The sequence below is a fragment of the Leguminivora glycinivorella genome, chromosome 5 (assembly GCF_023078275.1).
Source record: "Leguminivora glycinivorella isolate SPB_JAAS2020 chromosome 5, LegGlyc_1.1, whole genome shotgun sequence".
Lineage (NCBI taxonomy): Eukaryota > Metazoa > Arthropoda > Insecta > Lepidoptera > Tortricidae > Leguminivora > Leguminivora glycinivorella.
The window spans coordinates 16,821,843-16,849,469 of NC_062975.1; positions in this window are offsets into that span (position 1 = coordinate 16,821,843).

The window sequence follows — 27,627 nt, forward strand, 5'->3', positions numbered from 1 at the left end:
GTAACAAAGGCGAAGAATTGAACTGTAGGCTGTTCTCCTGGGTGCGTATCGATCGATATAACTTTTTTTGATATATGTTTAGTCATTATAACGATCATTTGATATAATTATTGAATCATATAACAACAAATAATATACTAACAAATTGTATAATTCTTATTTAATTTTTTTTTTTTATATAGCCTATAGTGTGTCCCACTGCTGGGCAAAGGCCTCCCCTGTTTTCCGCCACTCGTCACGGCTCTGTGCATGCTCTCGCCAGCCGCCACAAAATGAGTCCAGGTCTTTCCGCCATCTCATCTTTGGTCTACCTTATTTAATATAATGATAATTTTTTCGAATAACATTGATTATAAAATATTTTGAGTATAATGCTTATTTCTGATAATAAATAAATTGTATAACACAAATTCTTTCTAAAGCACAGTTAGAATAAAAAACAATTGTACAATAAATTAGATCCATCATTTACCAGAAAAGTAGATTAGGTTAGAACTGTTGACCCCTACACACAACGCGCTGCTACCAGAAAAATAGGTTAGGTTAGGTTAGAGCTGTGACCCTTAAACATATGTACTGCTATCAGAAAAGTAGGTTAGGTTAGGTTAGAACTGTGATCCCTTCAAAAAAGAATAAAATTAATTCATGAAATGTTTTATACTGTTTGCTAGTTATATTATACTAGTCGTATATCAGTAGATATAACTATAACATATGACGATTATTATAAATAAGTGTTATACGAAATAATGATTATACAAAATAAAAGTAGATATTTTGTGGTTATACCAAATGTTAATTATGTCAAATGAGTGATTATATCCTTTAAATATATACGAAATGTTGTTATATCAAATGTTATTATACGAAAAAAAGTTATACCAATCATTACACACCCTATTCTCCTTATACTGATCAACATTTGTTCAGTGACTTTTAAAAATTATGATGTCTTTAAATTTTTAATTTTTCATACAAAATAAATATTAGCTTCAATGTACGCCATTATTTATTGTTGTCATTGACGTTGTCTGTCACACTTTAGACTTAACAGAATTCGCAATACATTACCTCTTAGAAAAAACTTTCAAGGGTGATAAAAACCTAAATACAAGTTATCTTTAAAAGTCGCCGAACAAATGTTCCTTACCTAATAATAAATTATGATTATAAAAGACACATTCTGAAAATTTATATTTTAAACGGTTATACATGGTTATAGTACAAAAATAATTCCACAATATGAATAGCTGATGTAATTGTTTTACATCTTACATTAAATAAGTTTCATTTATTTATTTATTTCAAATTAGAGGTGAAAGGTAAAACCTGATATTTCCAAATATTTTTTCATTGCGAATAAGAGCGTCGCGTAAACTGCTCATAATTTGAATTTAATTTTAATTTATTTGAAAACCAGTTTTCTCAACTTATTGGGTTTGACACCCTCGTTTAAATGAATATTGTATTTTATTTACAAAACTGCAATGATATTAAACTGTAAGTAAAACCAGAAAGGGAACTGGGTGGCTAGCCGAATGGCACAATCGCTCACGAAACGCTCACGAAACGAAGCGCTAGTAGATATCTAATCTCTATCGCGCTTGCGTATTGGCGCGACAGAGCCAGCGGCGTATCGCTTTCGTTTGGCGTCGGAGAAATGCCATTCGGCTACGGGGCCTGATTATATGTTATATTATTCGGCTTTTTTCAGTTCATTTAGTTCAGCCCTATTCCCTTGGCGATACCTACGTTTGGCACCGATGTGGTATAAAAACAACAAAATATTTCCTCTATTTTTATATTCGTATACTAGGTACTGTTATTTAAGAAGTGTTTAATTTTAGCAGACTTTTCGTCGAAGTAAATTATTTTGAGAGATCTGGACTAATTGGGGCATTTTTTTTTAAAGTTGTCCACCCCACTTTTTTGTGACATGGGTATTTTTTACGCGATTAATACTCAGAATCGCGAGCTCTTTCGATCCTGGTAGGTAGAAAAAAATGTCCCAAGATTTCCATACATTTTTTCGAACCTTCCATTCCGTTACCGCCGTACAAAACGTATGAAAAAATGGTAACGGAATGGGGAAAAACCTTGGGAGACTTTTTTTCTCCTATCATAATTGAAAGAAATCGCGATTCTGAGTGGAAACCACATAAAAATTTCCAAATCCAAGTCCAATCCAATCCAAGAGAAAAATGAACCTTACCAGTAACCCTTTCAATCTGCATCATAAAATACGGCACGTTATTTTTTGTCACATTTGACCGGTTCGAGTCCCGACTGAGGCAAGCGATTTTTTATAAATCCTTAAATGCAGAATTTATTGTTGAAAAAAAAAACCGGCCAAGAGCGTGTCGGGCCACGCTCAGTGTAGGGTTCCGTAGTTTTCCGTATTTTTCTCAAAAACTACTGAACCTATCAAGTTCAAAACAATTTTCCTAGAAAGTCTTTATAAAGTTCTACTTTTGTGTTTTTTTTTTCATATTTTTTAAACATATGGTTCAAAAGTTAGAGGGGGGGGACGCACTTTTTTTTTCTTTAGGTGCGATTATTTCCGAAAATATTAATATTATCAAAAAACGATCTTAGTAAACCCTTATTCATTTTTAAATACCTATCCAACAATATATCACACGTTGTGGTTGAAATGTAAAAAAATATCAGCCCCCACTTTACATGTAGGGGGGGTACCCATTACCCATTTTTTATTTTTGCACTTTGTTGGCAAATTTCATCTTTCTAGTGCTAACGGTTACTGAGATTATCCGCGGACGGACGGACGGACGGACGGACGGACGGACGGACAGACAGACATGGCGAAACTATAAGGGTTCCTAGTTGACTACGGAACCCTAAAAAGGAAAGTCTCCCTTATACAAAATGTGCTATTTACAATATTTAAGGTAGTTGCCATCCATGTGGCATTCGATTTTTCCACCCTGTATATTACTGAAATAATACATACTTAATTCATTTCATAGAAGTCAAAAATAGTGCGTTAATGCAGGTATCGAGCAGTAAGGCTTTGCCGGCTGAGATGTATTTTTATATCCGAGTTTTTATAGGCCGGATTTGATGCTTTTGTTCAACATTTAATTTACAATCAGACAACTATCGTTTTGTCCTTATTTTGATAGGTTTTTCAGTGATAAAGAGATAAAGGTAGACATAAGACATCCTGGTGCCATGCGCGATAAACAAAAACATAAGAGAAAAGTTATCAACGCACCAAAAAAAAAACTTAATGTTGTTTTAATTTCCCTCAAACTTTTTAAAATAAAAATATCTAACATCACTTTTCAATTAAGGAATGTTACTTTAAAAGAAACAAAGTATGTTTTAATCACGTTTTAATCACTCTAGTTCGGGTTATATTATAGAATAACTACTAACTTTTTAAATTAACTTTTTTTTAATTCACACCATTCTTTGTCAGGTACAATAGGTACTGTCCAACCGTGGGCATTTTTATTATCACTTATGGTGAAGTTTTAAACAGAAAATTATTTAAGAATAATTATTTACCCAACATGGGTCTGCATTGGCGTAAAAAACAAGTGAAATCAAAAAAAGTCGACGACGGACAAATCCAAGGCACATTTTTAGAAAATATAACTACAATTCATGGGACCAATCAATTCCAATTAAAATCAGGAAGAAGCAGAGCTCTGTGGTGGATGGCAATGGCTGCAAATCTTGCTGCGACAATAGCTTTTATAATGATTGTTCAAGAAAAGTTACGTAGTGACCAAATATATACTAAGGTAAGAAAGTAATTAATGGGTCATTTTTTTCAAAGTTGCCCACCCCAATTTTTTTGTAACATGGATATTTTTTACGCGATTCATACTCAGAATTGCGAGGTTCGTCGATCCTGAGAGGAGAAAAAAAATGTCCCAAGATTTCCATACATATTTTCGAACCTTCCATTCCGTTACCGCCATACAAAATGTATGAAAAAATGGTAACGGAATGGGAAAAAAAAATTCCGTTTCCGTTTTTGTTCCGTCTTAATTGAAAGAGCTCGCGATTCTGAGTGGAAACCACATAAAAAAATCCAAGTGGGGTGGACAACTTTGAAAAAAAATGGTCCTAATACACACTGGCATACCATTATCGTAATTGTAAGGTTTCGCCGCAGATCTTATGGCTTGTTAACCGACTTCAAAAAAAGGAGGAGGTTCTCAATTCGACTGAATGTTTTTTTTTTGTATGTAAGTTACTCGATATCTCCGAGAATAGTTAACCGATTTCCAATTTTTTTTTAATCGAACGGATATAACCCCGAGATGGTCCCATTGGCACCAAGTCGGGGTCTGATGATGAGATCTTGGAGAAATCGAGAGAACTCTTCAAATGTTATTGGCACATGACTGTAATATTTTTAGTGTATTTTTCAAAGTTACGCCAGTATTTACGCCTGATGGTAATCATTTTATGTGGCTGACTTGGCGGAGCTGATGATGGAAGGTCAACTCCTCAATGGTTAGGAGTTCAAGGATAATTATTTCACTACTGAACGCATATTCGGACTGATACTTATAATATCAATAGGAACCACAAAAATCAAGAAATAAATTAACGTTTTATAAAAAAAAAACCACCTTCAAAAATAAGCGCGGAAAACACGGAGAAACTAAAAAGCAAAAAATAATAAACCTTTGAATTCAGATTTCTTATCAGATTGCAATAATCTAAGCAACCAAATTATAAACAAATCAATTCTTTTTGGAGTCGGGGCCAGCCTGCGTGTGGTTGGGGGGGGGGGGGGCAGGCAATAGCAAGGCAAGGAACAGGACTGGTACTCAGATGACATGTAAATGTCTCAGACGACATGTAATTATCAGCCGAGGAGATCTTAGGCTTCCTTATTCACTGGCCAAGGTATACTATTTTTCTGTTCGATGTAGCCGAGAAGCGGTAACTTCGTTTAGCGCAGCGGCCTGAAATTTGGCGCTTTCCGGCCGGCGGAGCGGAGGACAGAAAATTAATTGTCGCCAGCAGCCGTAAAGTAGTTAGGTATCTACTTTTAGACATTAGTCATGTCAAGTCGAGAATGGTATAGTGACAAATGATACCCGTCCATCTTAGATCATTTTTTTCTGCTCGTATTTCATATTTCTAAATTGCGTAATAGTTATTTGTTATACAAGGGGGCAAAGTTGTATTTTAACGCCGAGTGTGGAATTGAAAAACGAGCAAGTGAAAGGATTCTATAGTTGAACCACGAGCGAAGCGAGTGGTTCGAGAATAGAATTCTGAACTTGCGAGTTTTTTAACACACGAGAAGTAAAATACATTTGCACCCGAGTGTAACACAAAACTTTTCCCCTCACTATAGCGAGGAAACTACAACGCAAAAATGCGTTTATCACTGCTTCCAGTAGTTCCACAGGTGGTAAATCATCTTTGTTACTAGATTTACCTACTTTCATCAATTTTAAAGCAGTTAATTTGACTTTATTCAAGGTCAAATTACTTTACCCACTAGTGGATAAAATGCGTTTTTACCCGCTGGTATTAAAGGACAAAACACGTGTTTACGAGCTAGTGAGGGGAAAAAGTACATTACCTAACATACACTTTTCGGTATGCCTCTGTTTTAATAGAATTTCGAACAGCGCGCCAAGCGGAATGTTTAAAAAACACAGTTTATCTATTTAAAGCCTGACCAGAAATAGGTATATGATTATTGTCAAGAGGGCGCTGTTACTCTCATGTATGCGGTGACAGTTCAGTATAGTATGAAAAATTTAGTTGTAATTAATTTCCGCAACATGGCGCGTAGTTATATATTTCTGGCGGTCTAGCACAACTTGCGCTCTCGCCCGCGAGTCTATACTTGAAGTCGCGCTTGATGTATGGACTCGCGCGCGACAACGCAAGTTGTGCTTAACCGCCTGGTCGGGCTTTATATTCCTAGCGGCCACGGCTACGCACGAGGATTAGGTAAGTCATAAAAATAGTTATAGTAAATTATTATTGACACGCTAGCCCATTCTAGACAGAGATATCATTGGCGACTGTAGAACTGACAGTTACCTCGCTCAACGAATCAGTTTGGCAGTCCAGAGGCCACCTTACCGCGGGGACCTCTTTTAGATTTAGTTTAGTTTTAGTTTTTAAATCTTTCTATATATATACAAGAATTTTTGTATTAGATTATACTAATTATTTCATTAATATAATCTAAATACATACACACGAAAAAAACAATATTCGTAAAAGCAAAGACATATGTAACTTCGTATAGACGGATATTATAAGGTCTAAGAAAAAAACGTACCTACCTCAAAGCCGGCGATAACTAGCCGACGATACTAAGATGGCGTTACACCTTTGGGGAACGCTCGGCTAGATGGCACTAATATTAATATTTGACATTTTAACACATATCAAGCTAAGAATATGGGTCAAGTTGTCAAAACTGAGGTTCAAAAGTTTTAAGCTTGTGTCGAGAGATGGCAGTCTATGCACTGTGATTACACATTTAACTTTGACAGTAACTCTCTATAATACTCGATCCTCTTTGGTAAAAGAAAGACATAATAATATGTCATCGGAAACGTTTTTCGGATTTTCGATTTTCGGAATCGGATTTTCGCCGATTGAGATATAACAAAACAATGTATAGTGGAATTTTAATAGGTCTACAAAAACCTCAATAATTTAAAAGAAAACCTTAACAAATTATGTACTTACTACTACTAATCAATACTAATCAATACTAATCATGTACTTAAACTAAAAGCTTCCTCAAAAATCATTCTACTCATACCTGTGTCGCAAATTGCATAAAAATCCTTTCCGTAGTTTTTGAGTTTATCGAGAACACACAAACACACAGATAGTACAGATACAGACACACAGACAGACGCGGCGAGGGACTTTGTTTTATAAGATGTAGGGAGAGTGACAGTGCTTTAGCTAAACGTAACTAGAAATAATGAAAATGGTAATTTTCCAGGTAGATGCCACATGCCAGGTAAACCAAGTTCCTTTCCCCTGCATTAGCATCTGCAACATGAACATGATATCTACGAGAGAGACAGCCAATATCGCAAAGCTTTTGTAAGTATTGTCAACTTTGAAAAATATACAAATTTAAAGTAGATGCCTTACATTATATGAAGGTAATAAAATTTATTCTTATAAATTCAAGTGCCCTAACTGACTGACTGATTCATCAACGCAGAGCCGAAAGTACAAAAGCTAGAAAGTTTAAAATTCGCACATTAGGTTGCGTTTATGATGGTACCTATGCACCACACCTCGGACACTGGCGATCAAATATTATGAAAGAGGCGCGTTCCAAGCACACATTCTAAGCTCGTGTAGGTGAACGCGTACTATGCTTGTATGAGTGAAATATGATAGGTCGACTGTTCGCGTTTTTGACAGATGGTAACTGTGAGGTAACCGATAAGGGGTGGGCGGCACTTTCAGCGGGGAGCGAGAGTGTCCATACTGTACGATAGTACTCTTTATCATACTGTGTATCTACTGTCCAAAGAAGGAGCGATTTTAAAATAATCTTCCTAAGGGTAATAGGAAGGTACCCCCCTCAGATGTTTCATTTTCTATAGACGGCAATTAATGGATTTACTAGAGGTATAATTGATTCACGGAAAAGATTAAAAGCCACCTTGAGTCGGCTTTTCATGGTTGGATTACTCAAAATGGATGAAAGGAACACTTACAGAATCACTCCTTGAAATGTGGTGTCAGGTGGTCAATCTGTGACCCAAATACGGTCATGTCCCTAACTTGGGTATAATTTTAACGACTTTAACTACACAACGAGCATACAGAAATCAAGTTTTTTTTTTAACTTTGCCTAAAGTATGCCTATTTTGTGTTCAGTTCTCCTGCCAGTTGTTGCAAAATGCTGTGCATCGGGATCGTCTCGACATCTCTTTCTTGATCTGTCTCTGCTCCGGCTAACCTATGGTTTCCATTCAGTAGTCAATATGGTCTGTCGATCTAAATGCATTTGGCTGAACATGCCATCATCATCCTTGCGTTATCCCGGCATTCACCACGGCTCATGAGAGCCTGGGGTCCGCTTTGACAAGTTGCAGACATGCAAATTTTAATATTAATATTTTTGTGTAGGAAAACAAACAACATAACGGAAGAAGAAATTAATAATTTCTTTGAAGATTTAACAAAACTGAGGCACAACATTACACCATATGCGCATAACGCCACAGAAATAATGAAGATCTTGAAGGGATACTACTACACCATGGACATTATAATGGAAGAAGTAAGACTTTGCAGTTTGGTCGTTGAGTTTTTCTATCTGAAGTAATGATGATGAATTACGCCGTGGCTTGCGTGGGCGACGGTCGCGCGATGGTCGCGCGACGGCGATGCGACGCATACGAAATCAAACCTTATCGATATGGAAGTATGAGACGCGACGGCGACGGTCGCGCGACGGTCGCGCGACCGTCGCCCACGCAAGACACGGCGTTAATGGTGTACTTCCTTTACTTTCAAACTAAATTCATACTTACCTCATTTTGGGTTCTGTGGGCCGATTTTTGAGTCTCACGCGTTCGAATTCAGAAAATTGCCACTGAAAATAATAGGCAAGTCACCGTTTTCAACCGGTATTTTAGTGACAGTGAGACTCAAAAATCGGCCCACAGAAGCGAAAATGGCAAAAATGAATTTAGTTCCGTTATGCCTATTATTGTTAGTTTCGTTATGTTGAAGCCATTTTCTCGGAAACTATAATTCGGAAAGGTATAACTATTTACTTATAACAAAAATTTAAGTAAAAATCGACTTTACCACAGTTACAACCTAGATCGCGAAGTACATAGACATTAAAATAATATATTATTTACATTAGAATATTGAAAATTTTTTCAATCTCGATTTCAATCTCGATTTCGAAAATTCCATTACCGAAATCTAAATTTTTTAAAAGTTGAAATGGCTATCAAATGAACAGAATAATCACCTACCTTTAACTGTGGAACCTTTTAATGGGTAACAGGACAACCTACGTCCAAAATTTAAAATGTAATCTCTTTAACAGGCAGCTTTTATCTCCAGAAGGTTATGTAACATAATTATTTTTTAAATTTTGTTACTCGTAAGTATGTGCCCATCACTTACCTTTATCCTTCATATAAATTGAGTACACAGTACCTTGGTGATTTTTGTACTTCAAAATTTTACATTTTTAACCCCCGACGCAAAAACGACGGGGTATAAGTTTGACGTGTCTGTCTGTCTGTCTCTCTGTCTGTCCGTCTGTCTGTCTGTTTGTCTGTCTGTCTGTGTGTGTGTCTGTCTGTGGCATCGTAGCTCCCGAACGGATGAACCGATTTCGATTTAGTTTTTTTTTTGTTTGAAAGCTGAGTTAGTCGGGAGTGTTCTTAGCCATGTTTCATGAAAATCTGTCCACCATGTCGCGGTCAGGGGTTTTTTCAAAATTTTACGGTTTTCTCGTGCACGAGTACAGCATTGTATATGTAAACTGAACATTTAATTTACTCTTGTTTCCTTCGAGGACACATGGTCAACCTAATTTGGTGATTTCGATACAAACATGTTTTTATGACTCGTTTTCCTGTTTTTCCTATCTTGTTTTGTAGAGTACAGTCAGCTGCAGAGAAAAGTTTCATGCAAATTTGTATGGCAGGGGTCTACTTTTCACTGCAGCTGACTGTACCTAGTCAAAGTAGTCCGTGTAGGAAATTAAATAACTCAAGTGTCCAGCTAATTTGTTTTTTTTTTAATTAGAGCACAAAAACTTTTTTTTTTAATTTTGTATTGTTGTGCAAAAGACAACTGATCGTACAAAAGGTTGACTTCATAGTAATAGGCAATATCAAAGAAATCCGGTTACAAACCAAATGAATTCTCTCCAATTTGGTTTGGATGCTGTCTTGTCACCATTAATATATCTTTAGACATACCTAGAAGCCTATAGCCTAGAAGGTATACCTAGAAGGCATGATGTTCACTTTCTCCATACTATGAATGTCAACGACGCAATCCTAAGTGCAGTACCCTGCCATAAAAAAAATTTGACGCAAAAATTTCGTCTTTACAACATTATATTTGACGACCGGTCTGGCGCAGTCGGTAGTGACCCTGCCTGCTGCGCCGCGGTCCCGGGTTCGACATTATATTTTTGTCACCCCATCTGGAAAAAAATACATTGCACTTTATTCATCTTACTTTGGAACTTAATATTATGCTTCATTTACCTTTTTACTTGGCTGAAGAAATTACAATTTTAAAATATATTGGAAAAATAAACCTGCGATATTTCAAATCTTATTGACTTCATTCCAAACTAAGGGTCTTTTACCCCGTTTTAAAATCATAAACTGAAGTAGATGAGATATAGACTTATATTGACTGGGATATAGACCGTGATTACCTTTAGGTAATTTCGATGGAACGCCACTACATACCGAGATTGGTAAGAGAAGCCATTGAGATTCACAAATATAAAAATTTCAATCATGAGGATGGCTTCAAACTATCAAATGTATGGAATCCAGTGATTTGTTTGTGTAAAAAACCGGTGAAGTCAGAATTAAACAAACGTAGTGACACTGTCAGTGTAGTGTGTTTGGACAGACCATTGAGTGTGAATGCGACCAGTGGTAACGCTGAAAGTGAACGCAGCCGACGCGCGCCAAGGAGGGTAGATCGCGCGCTGTCTACCCAACTTTGATATCCACCCGCCTTCGTCAGTTTTCCGTGATCATGATGCATCTAACGGCGTCGAAATATCGGGAGCTCGACAAAAATCAAAAACGTAATCACGGTCTATATCCCGGTCAATATAAATCAAATGAAAATAACCTTGCATCATTCAAAACCTAGCTGAAATATATTTTGAAAAAGGGACCACGGCCTCCTGAATAGCCTGAGCATTCAACCACATGAGTCTCAACGATTAACTACGTCTCATTATCCCCGCACGTGGATACGATAAAAACTCTGAAAATTATATAGAAAAGAAAATACGGGGTTATTTTATCCCCGTATCGCACTAAAATTGAAAAAATACGGGGTTTAGTACACCCCGTAACGCATGTAATGTATTAAGGTCGATAAATTAGTAGTGATGGGAAATAAAAAATTCGATGTATATGCTGTTTTAATAAAAAAATTACACATCAAAAATATGATACTTCGCACTCTTGTATTTTTGTGAAAGTAGTTAATATAATTAAGTAACAAAGATAAATAAAATAAGATAAACCACCACCGTTTTTACATATTAAAAACATATAATTAATTACCTGCCTGCAATTAGATGTCAATTTGTGGTGATTTTGACGTTTATTGTGTGAGATAACCTTTGTTTTTGGAATATAGTAGTTCTAACGTGTGGTTCGAGCGCTTCATTTTTAATTTGCCGATAACAAGTATTTCAGTAAGCACTGCACTAGCGATACTGTGCCCACAACCCCGTACGGGCCAGCAAATTCTTTTACGGGGCTCACGGAGACCCGTATCGCACTAGAAGGTAATTTTTGTCCCCTGGTCGGTACGGGGTTCCTGAGACCCCGTATATAATTAATATATTAATAAATAATACTTTTGAACAGAAATCCAAATGTATATTTGTCATTTTCGTAGTTGTAAAAATGACCAAAATACAGCTTCCGCACCAGCGGAGTGAACACGATTTTTCTCACCCGCACTGAGTGATGACAGCGTACGGGGTTCAAAAACCCCCGTAACGCAGTGAACGTGTTAAGGTTGAATTTTCTCAAGTATACACATTTATGTTCCCGATGGCTTGTGGCGCCCCTATCTTTTTAAATCACTCACGTTTTTTTTAAGGTTATTCAAAAATGCGAAAATATGTTATTGTACTGCGAGTTTAATAGGAAGCCAAAGAAGTGTACGGATATATTCAACTTGATAAAAACCGTGGAGGGACATTGTTGCGCCTTTAACTACGCCGCATTGAATGACGTGTCTGAAATGTAAGTACATACTGATTTTTTTAAATAGCATTGTTTTTATTATTAGCCTATATTGTGTCCCACTACTGAAACGCTGATGGCCTAGCGGTAAGAGCATGTGACTTTTTATCCGGAGGTCGCGGATTCGATTCCCGGCTCGTTGAGAGATTAGTCGTAAAAGCGGACCCCTAGGCTCCCATGAGCCGTGGCAAATCCAGCAGCAGCATCAGGAGAGATGGGTTAAAATAGCCACCAAATGGACACCAAAAATTACCTACCCGAGGCCAACGTATGCCAAAAATAAGATTGCAAAAAAACATCGCCCATTTCGTAGCGACAGCCGGGAGCATGCACAGAGCCATGTATGGCAGAGAGCAGGTGCCGTAGCCGAATGGCATTTCTGCGACGCGAAACGAAAACGAAACGAGCGTTTCGTTTCGTGAGCGTTTGTGGCATTCTGCTACGTACCCAGGCAGGCAAGCCACCCCCATATCGCACTATTTGTAAGTGCGATAATGACGGCCTGATGTTTTATCATTTATCGCGCGACCATGCGTGCCTGCCTGGGGAGGCCTTTGCCCAGCAGTTAAGGGAGGCCTTTTCCCAGCAGTGGGACACAATCATCATCCTCCTTGCGTTATCCCGGCATTTGCCACGGTTCATGGGAGCCTGGGGTCCGCTTTGACAACTAATCCCAAGATTTGGCATAAGCACTAGTTTTACGAAAGCGACTGCAATCTGACCTCCCAACCTGAAGGGTAATTAGACCTTATTGGAATTAGTCCGGTTTCCTCACGATGTTTTCCTGCACCGAAAAGCGACTGGCAAATATCAAATGACATTTCGCACATAAGTTCCGAAAAACTCATTGGTGCGAGCCGGGGTTCGAATCCGCGACCTCCGGAACGAAAACATGTACTTACCGCTAGGCTACGAGCGCTTGTCGCGCCAATACGAAGGCAGGATAAAGAAAACCTAATATTATCTGCTTTCAGTTCTCTCCTCCCGCACGATGATACACTCGAATACTACGATGGTGACGAGGAATCTGACCACGTGTCCGGGACTATTATTGCAACATCAGAGTCTGGCAGGTACAATCAGAATCATACTCTTTTTGATTATGTTTTTTTTTATTTCCGCTACCCAAAGGTTGTCTGGTAGAGATCGCTCTTTAGCGATAAGACCGCCTGTTGTTTGCAAACGTGAAAAAACTTCCGCTCACATACCATCGGATGTCGTGAGTGTTGTACCTATTAGGCAAAGTGACTAATGACAGTCAAGTGCGGGTAGTTCCAAAAACTCGTACCGGCTAGAAGATGTTGATACAGCTCCCAGCCGGTCTACCCGACCACGGACGTAATGTCATGTCCGAAACGTCGGGTTAGATATAAACGTAAGTTTTACGCGATTAAGTCCCGTTTTAATTTAAACATATGAGATCGGAAAGCGGCTCAGGGAGAAAACAAAAGATCTCCGTTCTGAGTCATGGCTTGTCCAACAGGCCCCAATTTCATATAGGTGACAGGTGCGACAATTGTCACAAAATATTACATATGTAGTATTATTGGTTTCACCACACTGACAGGTGCGACAATTGTAGAATACAATTGTCACGGCTAACCATAGGGATAAATGTATCAAATTTTTAATAGTAGTTGACTCAAATGGCAATAAGTAAAATTATTTAATGGATATTTTTATGTTTATTGGCTGACTATAAATATAAATGCCTTTGTTAACTTCGATAAAACTATTCATTAAAACTATCTTATCTAAAACTATTCATTACCTAAATCCTCTCCCACCATTATATAATTTTCTTCGGTAACATTATTTATGTGTATCAAGTACCTAGTCATTGGTTCTGTGTTAGTATTTTGTTTCAAAAACAATATTGCAGTATGGATATAATAAGAAAGATGACTATCTTAAAATTGATTTCCGACCGCCAATTCGTGTTATTTGATAAAAAATTAACATTCGCAATGAAAGTTAATATACTTAAATATAAAGGAATAGCTCAGCGTTTGATTGAAACGGGTGTATGGCTAAGAAATAGAAATATCTAAGATATATACCTAACTTGGCACTATACTAAGTATTTAATAAGTTGGAATTATTAATTATAAGATATATACAATTTATTTCTTATAAACGTGAATAAAAGAGGAAAAAGTAAAAACATTGACCATTACTACAATAAAAATATACAAATAACAAGTAAAACAAATTAAAACTATTCTAAACCAACAGTTAAAATGCTTAACTAAACTAAAAATATTTGAATTTGGAATTCGGTGTACCTAACTACGAAGGTAACTCGTTCATTTAAAAACGCTCAAATTAATTTGAGGGTATTTGTACAAAATAATATTAATGATAGCTATTTAGGTACATAGGTATGTAGTATTTTTTATGATACATAAGTACACAATTTAGTATAATAATACATATAACGCAGAGAAATCTCAAAAATATACTTTTATAAAATTGTAAGTTGTCACCTGTCATCGACAATTGTCGCTCGACATTATGTCACTGACAATTGTAGCCTTTTTGAAACAGGGGCCAGGTCTCCATCGCCATACAGCGGGGTAACGCTGCTAGCGTGATGGGGGAATTGTTAAAAAAAAAAAAAAAAAACCATATGAGTGAAGATCGTGTTAGTTTAAATCAATATAGGTAAATAAACTTATTGCAACCACGGTGTCTGAATAGTTTATCACATTATTTAGTACGACTGTATAATAAACACCTGTTATATACCACTGTGAATATTTTCATTAGATTTGTACGTTTAGAAAAAATGACAAATACCTAAGCTTGTGTGCGGAATTTTGTTTACTATTATTTTCAGTTAGAAGGGTTTTCTATAATAAAAATAACCGAAAGCAGAAATTGCCTGTGATCATGAAACAAAACAATATCCTTGCCAATCGGAACGAACCCTACCAGGGCTTCATCCTGTTGGGAATAATGGGAATATCAGTCTAAAAGGTTTCCTAATATTTTCCGCTCTCCACCATTATTTTACCGGTAATGCCCTGTCATCATCATTTTTACTGCAATTTTATTAAGCTGTCAATACAATTTTCTCGGGCGGACGCAGCAATAAAATTAAAAGGCATTGGCTCACCACCTCACTCATTCAATTGTGATCATGTGATCAATCGAATCAATAGGAGCGGGCGTAAAAGTGCCAATCTTGAGGCAAGAATACAGATACTTCGGCAGGTATAGAATTCAAAGCGCTTGAATAATGAATTATCAAATAATTGGTAATAAATTAACCTGTTATTCGACTTTGAAATGCTACCCAAATTTTATTGCATCTCAATTGAACTCAGGATCTAGTGTCAACAAGATTTTTGCTAAGATATAACAACGTAGAACACACAGTTTGAATCTAATATGCTAAACGAGTCTCAGATGCCTGATCTTAATTACGCATCTTGCAATTGTAATGAGTCAAACCAAACCTGAGCCAAAATTATAAGACTAATAATTGTGATGTAAGTCATCATCATCCTCCTTGCATTATCCCGGCATTTGCCACGGCTCATGGGAGCCTGGGGTGCGCTTTGACAACTAATCCTAAGATTTGGCGTAGGCACTAGTTTTTACGAAAGCGACTGCCATCTGACCTTCCAACCCGAAGGGCAACTAGGCCTTGTTGAAATTAGTCCGATTTCCTCACGGTCACCTCGCTTCGCTCGTCGTCGTACCTATCGGTGACTCTGGGGCAGTTTTTCTGCTAAACCAAAGTCGACCAAAATAATGTTCTGTAAAACAATATTCTGCCAAATGTAATAATGCCAACTAAGTTTTCTACAAAATTACCATTCGACCGAAAGTGTTTCTGCGAAACATGTTATGCGAAGTGTGTTTCGGACTAAAAATATTCTGCCAGATGAGGGTAATTTAACCCTATCTATTCATAAAATCCCAATTTTAACCCCATCTATTCATAAAACGTGCAGTAGAAGTATTTATTAAAAACCGCCATCAAGATTTTCTTAATCCACTAACTCAATCAGAGACCAATTTGTTAGCTTTTTGCTCTCGCGAAAATTTGATTAATACCTACTCGAAGCTTTGGATTACGGGTCTTTTAAGAAATTATAATCTTTCCAACTTCATTATTGGACCTTTCAGCAGTACCTACACAATATCGCAAATAAAATACACTTAAATAACAACATGATTTTCATAACGACGTATTACACAATGTGCAATGTTTATGACTGGCAATATTTAAGGAACCTTAGATCAGGACGAAAAAGCAAGCCCGGCTGATAAATAAATTAAGAATTAAATGTGTTCTAGTTCATCCGGTCTCTCTGTCGTGTTCAATGTCGAACCCGATGACTATCCGAGCTGGACTCACGCCACCAACTATGGGGCAATGGTATGTAACTAAATGATATTCTTATCTTACACAGATTGACTGAGTCCCACTGTAAGCTCAATAAGGCTTGTGTTGCGGGTACAGTATGGTTACTCCCGCTTCCCGCTGAAGTGCCGCCCAATCCCCCTTCGCTTACCTCACAGTCGACCTGTCATATTTCACTCATACCAGCATAGTACTCGTTCACCTACACGGGCTTAGACTGTGTGCTAGGAACGCGCCTCTTTCATATAATCTTGATCGCCAGTGTCTGAGGTGGTTGCGGGTAGGTAGTCACATCATGGTGGAAGTATAAGAGTATAGGCCCATATGGTGGGGTGGGGTAAATCGTATTGGTAGACTAGGATACCGATCAAGTCGTCGGGTGAGAGGGGGAAGGGGGGCAAACCAATACAGTGACGTTTTCCATTTTGAAACTACCTATTTCGAAGGGTAGCATAGCTTGCAGATGTTCTTGCTTGATACAAAATTACTTTTATCTGCTTTTTTTTGTCGCTGTTTACAATTTACCTCCTTACTGCACACTTAACCTAAGAGTGACAGGGAAACAACACGTCGATCATGTTTCGTGGAATTCTCTCTGTAAACAACCTCCCTTTAAACCTCCCAATGTCATAGTAAAAACGTTTCGAACTGTTTGACCCCTGGAACACCGATGTTAAATTTTTTACATAATCTTTGATTTGTTAATTAAAGTCCAATATGTCTGTGACGGATACGGGACAAGGCATTGGAGGGGTTAAGGAATATTAGGTGTTTGTAGTAGTTAAAGTTAGGTACAGTCACCGGTATAAAGAAGTGATGATTTTTGTACCCTGACGCTTTTAATCGTTTGACAATTTCCTATGACATTTCAAACAAGACGTTAATAGTGTCATGATTTTGTAAATAATGTTTAAAGAAATTACCTAAAATATAGTACTTTACTGACAGATTTCGAGGTAAATGGTAATTATCGTATGACAACATTATGAAAAACGTGTTTGACGTAGAAGGGGAAAACGGAATCTAGAAGTAATGGTTGTGCCGGACGGCACTTTGGATCGAGACGGGCTGATGGACAGACGTAAATGGCACTAGTTGAGGCCGTTGATGAACCTGCCAGAAGGAGTTATTAATCACAGTGCATAGACTGCCATCTCTTGACACAGGCTTGAAACTTTTGAACTTCAGTTTTGACAATTTGGCCCATATTCTTAGATTGATAATGTTTTAAAATGTTAATATTAGCGCCATCTAGCTGAGCGTGCCCCAAAGGTGTAATGCCATCTAGGCCACCGTACCTTTTTCTGTATGGTACTGAGGTACGTTTTTTTCTTAGACTTTATCTGTCTATACGGAGTTATATTCTTTGGTATGACGTATGTAAATCCTATATAAATTATCCTTGGTTGACAGTAAAATACGGATAAAACGCTATTAATGTTGTATTTCTCATTCCGTTGTCGCAGTACGTAAGTAGTACCATAAATACCTTCTTTATGCTTTCGTATTGTTGTTCAATTTTGGATAAGATATCGGTCAGTAAGTCAGATGCTAAGTTAAGCAGATGACATTTTAAAATTCGTATAGAGCCATCTTCATCTTGAATATACCAGTCTTTTGATATGACGCCTGTTAACCGAATTGATATTTACAGTTCAATCAACAATCCACGATAGCAGAACGGTCAGTCGAAGTCAGCTTGGACGGGAATCGAATTAGAATCGATTCAGTGCAACACGTCGATTGTTTGTGTCGAGTCGGGCGGAGACGCAGATTGGGCAGGGGCTCGATTAGACGGCTGGTTCTTGAATTATGTTAAGCCGTCCGTGGACAGTATTTACGCTAAATACAATATAAAAATAGTAGACAAACGAGAGTACGAGTATTGACTATTTACCTACTTAACTGTCTGCGAAGTGCGAACGTGTCAAGTGGAGAAGTGATCGATTCATCATGAAAAATACTGTTCCACATATTTTCTCTGGTTATTCGGATAAAAAGTATGAAGAATAAAAAACATCGACGGTATTTTCATCTTTCAATGTCATCTAGAACTTTGATGATGAAAATGAAAATGAATGTTGTAAATATTACCAAAGACATATGTAACTCCGTATAGACGGATAAAGTCTAAGAAAAAAACGTACCTCAAAGCCCTAGAGAAAAAGGCACGGTGGCCTAGATGGCGTTACACCTTTGGGGAACGCTCGGCTAGATGGCGCTAATAAAAATATTTGACATTTTAACACATATCAAGCTAATAATATGGGCCAAATTGTCAAAACTGAGGTTCAAAAGTTTTAAGCCTGTGTCGAGAGATGGCAGTCTATGCACTGTGATTACACATTTTACTTTGACAGTAACTCTCTATAATACTCAATCCTCTTTGACATTACCAACTGTTAACTAGCTACTTGTAAACTATATTGCAAAGAGTTGCACAGAATCTCGTATGTGTATGCTTTTAGAACTAACCACAAACTATGAAGCCCGCTCGCGATTGCATTGAAACCGAAGCTATGTCAATACACATTTTGAAAAAAATAAATTTGTAGGCATCATCACTCATCAGTGTAGTAATGATATATAGTATTTAATAGGTGGCGCTAAAAATAGAGGTAAGATTCTTAGGGCCGGTTGCATCAAACCGTCTGTCACCGTTAAATCGTTCGTTAAATTTTATTGTATGGGAAGTTCCATAGACATCTGCTGCGTGACGATGATGTGTCTGTCAAATGTGGTTGATGCAACTGGCCCTTAGTATCATCATCCTCCTTGCGTTATCCCGGCATTTTGCTTCGGCTTATGGGATCCTGGGGTCCGCTTTGACAACTAATCCCAAAATTTGGCGTAGGCACTAGTTTTTACGAAAGCGACTGCCATCTGACCTTCCAACCCGAGGGGTAAACTAGACTTTATTGGAATTAGTCCGGTTTCCTCACGATGTTTTCCTTCACCGAAAAGCGACTGGCAAATATCAAATGACATTTCGTACATAAATTCCGAAAAAACTCATTGGTGCGAGTCGGGGTTCGAACCCGCGGCTTCCGGAACGAAAGATTCTTAGTATGAACAAAGAGGATCGAGTATTATAGAGAATTACTGTCGAAGTAAAATGTGTAATCATTATAATAATAGTAAGTTACAGAAATTATCACTTTATACCGGTGACTGTACTATTAGTTAGGTATAGAGTACTGTGTAAAGGTTTACTGTGTAATTGTGCATGAAATTGCTCTACTCTGGCGGAAACATGTTGACCTAATATTATTTCATAAGTCTAATTAGCTGAATTATTTTTTATGTAAATAAGTTATATTTTTTGTTATAAAAACAAACGGAATCTCGGACAAGTGTCTTTAGGTGAAACGATCTTTTTAGAATCAAAACATACAATCACGCCCGTTTCCCATAAAGGGGTAGGCAGAGCACATGAAACTGCTAAAGCTTCAGTGCCACTCTTGGCAAATAAGGGGTTGAAAGAAAACGAAACTGTGACAATTCTGTGTGTGTGTGTGTGAATCAATTCATTTTATATTAATTAACAAAGTGCTTTTCAGATTATTATAAATGATCCAAATGACTACCCGGAAACGTCTGCAAGAGACACGTATGTGACTATAGGTAAATAATATAAATAATTATAGTATAGTACTTATTTATAATATAAGTAGTTAGTACTGGTAGTTAACACGTGCTCTCGTAGGTATCCTATAGGCTACTAGACTCTTATCGAATTTGGCACAAGAAATGATTGTTTCCTGTAGTATTTGACATAAGAAACCAATGTCTATAGATTTTTGGTATTAAAAGTGTATGGTGGCTACGTATTTTCCGACCACCGAAAACGATGTCAGACATGTAGTGACGTCATAGAACCTAAGTTAACTTCATGACGAGTCAATCACTGACATCATGAATTATGCCTCATACTTAAATGTCAGAAAATGTTCTGTTTAATTCGATTTACGTCACGCACAGACAACCTATAGATTAACATGGCTAATGTTGTTTTTGCCTGATTAAGTGAAAGTGTACTTTATAAATGTTTTTTTGCGGTTTTCAAGTCGTAATAAAATATGGTAGTATTTTTTTTTGGTTAACTGGACAGTAATTAAGATAGACTTTAAAAAAGGGTCAAGTAGCTTATTCTCGGACCTATTAGACTCACATTGCACGTTACGTAGCCAAATGCACAAGCGCTCACGATAATACCTATCTGTTTCGTAGCAATATACCTCTATCGCTCTTGCGTATTGGCGCGACAGACTCAAACTGCATTTCTGGGCGGTTACCATGACGTGCTAAAGCCGTTCAGTTTAGGTTGAGAGAGAGGGACGGAGCTATGTAACTGCTATAGCTGTGTCCCTTTCTCTCAACCTAAACTGAACGTCTTTAGTACGTCATGGTAACCCCCCTGATCTAATTGATGAGCTGACGGACAATAGAGAGGTTTGGAAGAGGAAGACATGCTGCGCTGTGTGCGTAGCCGAATGTACAAACGCTCACGAAACGCTCACGATAGTATTTCTTTCACATCTATCTATCCCTATCGCTCTTGCGTATTAGCGCGACAGAGCCAAACTACATTTCTGCGGCGTTTCGGTGACGTTTCAAGTCGCAGAAATGACATTTGACCATGGGACCTGGCCCCAAATATCTGGGATAAGGGCAAACGAATGATAATTAATGGTGACAATTACTATCAGCTGCAAATGTGCATGGCGAATTTATCAATGCAGCTGATAGTACATTATTCTACGTCAGAGTAGGACAGGTACGTTCGTCGTACGTTCAAATTTGGTACCTCGCGAGTTTTAGCTTGAAAACGTGACTTTTTGTATTATTATAAATGGGTTTACCTATTCTTGGCCACAAACTAGCCAAAGGCAAAGACGTGGCCTAGCTACGATTGAGTGAGCTCGCCCAGAAGATGCCTGTTTTGAAGGTTGCCGGGTTCTATGAGCTCGGAAATGTAGCCGCTGGCAAAGATTCTTACGGCAAAGACTCCTAAGCAGTGAGCATAAGACGTAATGTAAACTTTTTCGTATGAATTATTTTGTACGTGTTCATTTGAACCTTACATCTAGGTAAGTATGTACTTATTAGTTTAATGAAATTACCGCTCCTCTTCTCTTGCTATACTATTTTATGCTTCAGGCTCAGAATATAATACAATATAATAAAAAATAAATAATTTATGTTACAGAATAGCCTACCAAGCACAGGCATTAAGATGATACAGGAGAGGTCGATTCTCGATACAAACGCTCTCGACTATTTCCTCCCTGGAGTTTGAAGATAGAGCAATGATTTTTTTGACACATATTATTATTATTTTTATCTGTGTCGGACCGTTTTGATTTTTTTGATATTTTTATTTTTAAAGACACAAGAGTATTTCATTGTTATTTAGATTCTTAAATTTCGTTCCGATTGATTAAGTTTTGATGGAGGAAACAGTCGTGAACGTAACCTTGATTTTTAAAAAAATCACAATATCTTTTAACTGAGTTGTTCTTAATGGACTTCCAAATTGAAAGGGGATCTCCTTTCAATTTGGAAATTTTAGTTAAATATAGTAATGCTATTAACTAGATTTATCGAAAAAAATGTTGTACTACACTATATTTAACTAAAATTCCCAAATTGAAAGGAGATCCCCTTTCAATTTGGAAATTTTAGGTAAATATAGTAATGCTATTAACTAGATTTATCGAAAAAAATGTTGTCCATTAAGAACAACTCAGTTAAAAGATATTGTGATTTTTATTTTCCTTTCCATTTTAGCATTTTCGCTCCTGTATCGTCATAATTATTTTACATATTCAGGCTCATCCGTGGACATAAGGGTGGAGCCAAGAGTGTATCAAAGCGAGCCGGAAGTGCGACGCGCAAGTCCTGGGCACCGCGCCTGCTGGTTCCATGATGAGGTAGGACTTAAGCTACGTTCACATGGGGCAATTTTTCCCGTATACCGTGTACGGTATTTCATCGAATATCGTAGTGACAGTAAAATTTGTATGGTAACTCTGTAAATCGATCACAAGACGTCCATGCGAGAAAATCTCATATTCGATACATATTTTTTACCGTATACCGTAGGGCTTTGCCACCGGAGATGCGAGATTCTCGCAACGACTTTATCGAAATAAATAAATAAAAAGTACGAACTCTCAAAAACACCTGGGACAATGACTAAAAAGGTAAAATGTGAAGGCTACAGTAGACACACTTCTCCTTATGACACACTTATTCGTATTGACCTTAATATATATAATAACTCAATATGAAAAAAAATTTAAAATTGCAATTTTTATTAAATCCCCACTAGGTGGTACTAGAGCACACGGACCGCTACAGCTACGAGACCTGCGTCACCGAATGCGTGATGGCCAACTTCATCGCCGAATGTGGTTGCACGCCTTACAAGTACCCAAGAGGTTAGTACACTTAGTATTACTTACTTACTTCACTGGCTCAGCGACCCAAAAAGGATCTTGGCTTCCGACACAAGAAATCGCCACTCTGCCCTATCCTGCGCCACTTCACGCCAGTTGGGTACACCGAGTGCGAACAGGTCTTTCGGGGCTTCCTCGCACCAGCGATATCTGGGACGCCCACGACACTTATTGTTAGTATACTCTCATTTCAAATACGTAGGCCGGCCGATAGCATTTGAGCCGGTCTACAGGGGGCCTGTAACAAAAGCAGGATATACCTACTCCCCATACTGGCCAACATTTGTTCAGCGACTTTTAAAAATTATGAAGTCTTTATTTTTTAATTTTACATACAAAATAATTATTAGCTTCAATGTACGCCAGTAGGGTTGTCATTGACGGTGTCTGTCACGCCTTAGACTTAACAGAATTCGCAATACAATTACCTCTTAGGAAAAACTTTGAAAGGTAATAAAAATCTACGTTAAGGCTAATAAAATCAAGGTATTTTTAAAAGTCGCTGAACAAAATGTTGGTCAATATAATAAAGGTCAGTTTATTTTCTTGCTTTTGTTACAGGTTCCACTCGGTATAAGTAGGTGTTAACAATTGTTATTGTTAATAGTGAAAACAAAAGATACCAAATGACAATCGTCGACGCCGGACTAGCAGACAGAAATGGGGTCTAGCTCTTTCGCGCCAATACACAAGAGCGATAGAGATAGCTACTAAACAAAATAATTAAAAAAAAACAGTCATAATAGCAGTAAACAAAAGTTAATATAGATGCCGAAAAACCCTTGGTGTACTTGACATGAACAGGTTTCAAAGAAAATAACTGCGGCCTATATGATGTAATGTCATTAATGAAAGAGTAATAATATTCACGAATAGGTACTTAATTACAGTAACAGATTAACTTGAGAAAACCTAACCTAAATCTGAAATTAATTTTGTACCCGCTATACGGTGAGGTTTTATTATAGAATTTCATTTATGAGTCAATTTAGAAACCGGTTCGAAAGACTTATTTCATATGACGTTGAGATGTATCATCAGTATTTATTCTGCCTTACGCCGTGTCTTGGTCGCGCGACCGTCGCCATCGCGTCTCATACTTCCATATCGATAAGGTTTGATTTCGTATGCGTCGCATCGCCATCGCGCGACCATCGCGCGACCGTCGCCCACGCAAGCCACGGCGTTACCAATTTTAAGGACACCCGAAAAGGACAACAAAATATAGATGAACAATGGATTTTTTTTTATGTTTCGTGCCACAGTATAATAAAGAGTACCTAATATCGTACAGTATGGCCACTCCCGCTCCCCGCTGAAAGTGTCGCTGTCAAAAACGCGAACAGTCGACCTGTCATATCACAGTCATACAAGCATGGTTCGCCTTCACCTACAAAAGATTAGAATGTGTGCTAGGATCGCGCCTCTTTCATATATTTTATCACCAGAGTGTCCGACAATTACTGGTAGGTTCATTATATCTTTTGCTATCATACCTACCTAATGTATTCTAAAATATCGACAGAACTAGTTTTTCTATTTTCCTGGCTAATTAACATAAGTCAATACCTACTTATACGTAATTACGTAAGTTTAATAAAATTACTGCTAACATCCAAACTCTGACATTTTGTGTGTCGCTAACTAATTCGATTCAGTACTTATAGCATTTCGCACTGTCTACATCACTACTACCTCTATCATCTACTGTTCAAATTGTTATGCGCACCAGTGGTGCATAAAATACAATTTCTAAATGGGTCAACGTCATATAGTCCGTTGCTTCTGGAAAGTTATGTCTGAAAATGTTGGCATAATTAATGGAAGATTTTTTTTGATTGGGGTATGTACATTACAGGCCGAAGTTATTTTTCATCAACCCTCCCCATCCCTCCCCCCTCTGCGTCACCCTTCTTCCCCCCCTTAAATAGCCGAAAATGCAGTTTTTCGCAATTTCTGACAAAACCGTTGTAGATACAGAAAAAGCGTGTAGGAAAAAAGTAATCCTTGATAAATTTACTACAAATTGTTCATTGACACTTTGGTTCTAGCACTTATAGGTTTCGCGTGATCCATCACGAAAGTTGGTCCTTTACTGCAATTTTCTTTAGTGAATGTTATAAGTTTTCTCCCAAATGCTAATAAGGCAATAAGGCAAGCAAACTAAATAATATATATCCACGAGGCATCGGAACATTCGGAACTAGAGCATGTAAATTGCGTTTGCAATGTCTCATAAATCCAATTACAATATTGCTGACCGAGTCCTTTGATCTGTAGGGACAAACTACACCTACCTAGCCAACGTCTCATTCGTTTATGCTTCGTAATCGTATAGCTCTCCCTATCGCTCTTGTTTAGAGACGCGCGACAAAGCTAAACTGCATTAGCGTCAACGATTGTCACTTCAGCTAGGCCGGCTGCTTCCACGTATTAGGTACCTATAGGATATTGCATACTAAGACCTATGGCACACCTCGGATACTGGCGATCAAATATATTGAAAGAGGCGCATTCCTAGCACACAGTCTTAGCTCGTGTAGGTGAACGCGTACTATGCTTGTATGAGTGAAATATGACAGGTCGACTGTTCGTGTTTTTGACAGGCGGTAACTGTGAGGTAACCGAGAGGGGGTGGGCGGCACTTTCAGCGGGGAGCGGGAGTAGCCATACTGTACGATACCTAGTACTCTTTATTACACTGTGCCTATGGTATCTATCTCAAAAATAAACGATCTCAGAATTGGAACTTTGTTCTAAAGAATTTAAGTTACAGATCTGTGTTATATTTTCATTTGACATACTTACCGCTTTCTAGCTTAGGACAACAGGACTAAAGGACATAAAAAAAGAGTAAAGGAAACAAGTTTTTCTATTCCGCTAAATTATTACTAATGTTCAGTTTGGTCGGAAACCATTCGATGTGAGAATAATAAAATTATATTTTCAAGACACGTTAGGTAGTTATTTCCGATGAATGGGTTGTGTAATACTTATGTTAATTCATCACCAGATTAAGTAATAGGATAATATATATTATGCCAAAATAAAATCATATTTATTAGTTTTATTACCTACCAAAAACAATATGAATATAGATTAAAACCAATTGTTTACGTCTTGATATAGTTATAACGTAAATGACAACAATTAAATAAAACGTAATTTTAACTATAAAACTTCCGTGAGACTCATACATATTTAAAAATATTTTAAGCGGGTTACTCACGTATTAAGTCGATATAGCGTTCGACATGTTTCGGTTCAATTTCGGCGCACCGAGCAAGCGCCCGCAGTATGCGTCGCGCTCTCGACATGTAAAGGCGGGGTCGCTTCTCTTGAGAAAGGTCCTCGAAATTGGACCGAAACATGTCGAACGCGATATCGACTTAATACGTGAGTAACCCGCTTAAAATATTTTTAAATAAAACGTAATTAATTGTTTAAAAATATTCATAAAACCTAGTAAATATGCAATTAAATCAAGTAAAAAAAAAAACAAATATGTATAATATTGCATGACACTTTAGTCTGTCTGTCTTATGTATGTATTCGCTCGTTTGATTAAACAAAACAAACACAACTACAAAATGTTTCAGCAAAAACTCACACGGAAATATTCCAAAATTCGCTTGGCTGTCTAAACTGTACCGTTTCATTACGCTGCCACGAACAGGCCCCGTAGCCGAAAGGCATTTCTGCGACGCGAAATGCCGCAAAAATGTAGTCTGGCTCTGTCACGCCAATACGTAAGAGCGATAGAGATAGATAGCTACGGAAGAGATATTATCGTGAGCGTGTCCCGAGCGTTTGTGCATTCGGCTACGGACACGGTCAGCCAATTACCCGCATCGGCAGATTTTCACGAATATTGACACATTCTGCCTTTCGGCATTGGCAAAGAGACGACGTTGAAGTAATAACGTAGGTACCTACTATGCGTTCTTACTATGCGACATATTCTCAGAATGTTTGGTTTCATAATTGAATGCTGACCAATTACCGAAAGCTATATTATTCATGTTTATATATATTTGAATACCTGGAAATAACATAAATACAGTTCATAGATACAGTTATCATTCATGTCCTTTTTAATGCATGAATGTCGATATGGTTATTATCCTGACGTCGATAAAAATTACACAATACACATCATCACTAGGCCAAGAACATAACCTAAAAACAGTTTGCAGATGGAGAATTAAGGTATTAGTCTTCACTACACATAGTATAAAACAAAGTCGCTTTCTCTGTCCCTATGTCCCTATGTATGCTTAAATCTTTAAAACTACGCAACGGATTTTGATGCGGTTTTTTTAAATAGATAGAGTGATTGTAGAGGAAGGTTTACATGTAGGTATAGTACCCGTGCAAAGCCGGGGCGGGTCGCTAGTTTAATATAAACTATTATCAAAATTGAACTAAACTCCCCAATCTCAATATGACAATGGGAAGGCGGGGAAAATCAGGAGCCGACATAGTGTGGTCACCCTACATGATACATTTGTATGAGAAAAGTTAGGTCTGAATATCTTTAAAACCAGACAACGAATATAAAATATTAGATGGTGAATATTTAGTAAAAAAATTTACTAAATGTTGAAGTACTTTCGAGTGTTTGTGCTGCTACAAATCTTAAGATATTTACATTTTTAACTTTCTCAAAACGTGTGGACTGAGTGAGCACTTACAGACATTTATTATAAAAAAACCTGACACGTTAGTGGTTCGTTTTGTATTTTACAAATTCCCATTTCACTTTTACTAAACTATACACATATAATAGCGGTCTAATTCTTATGTTTTT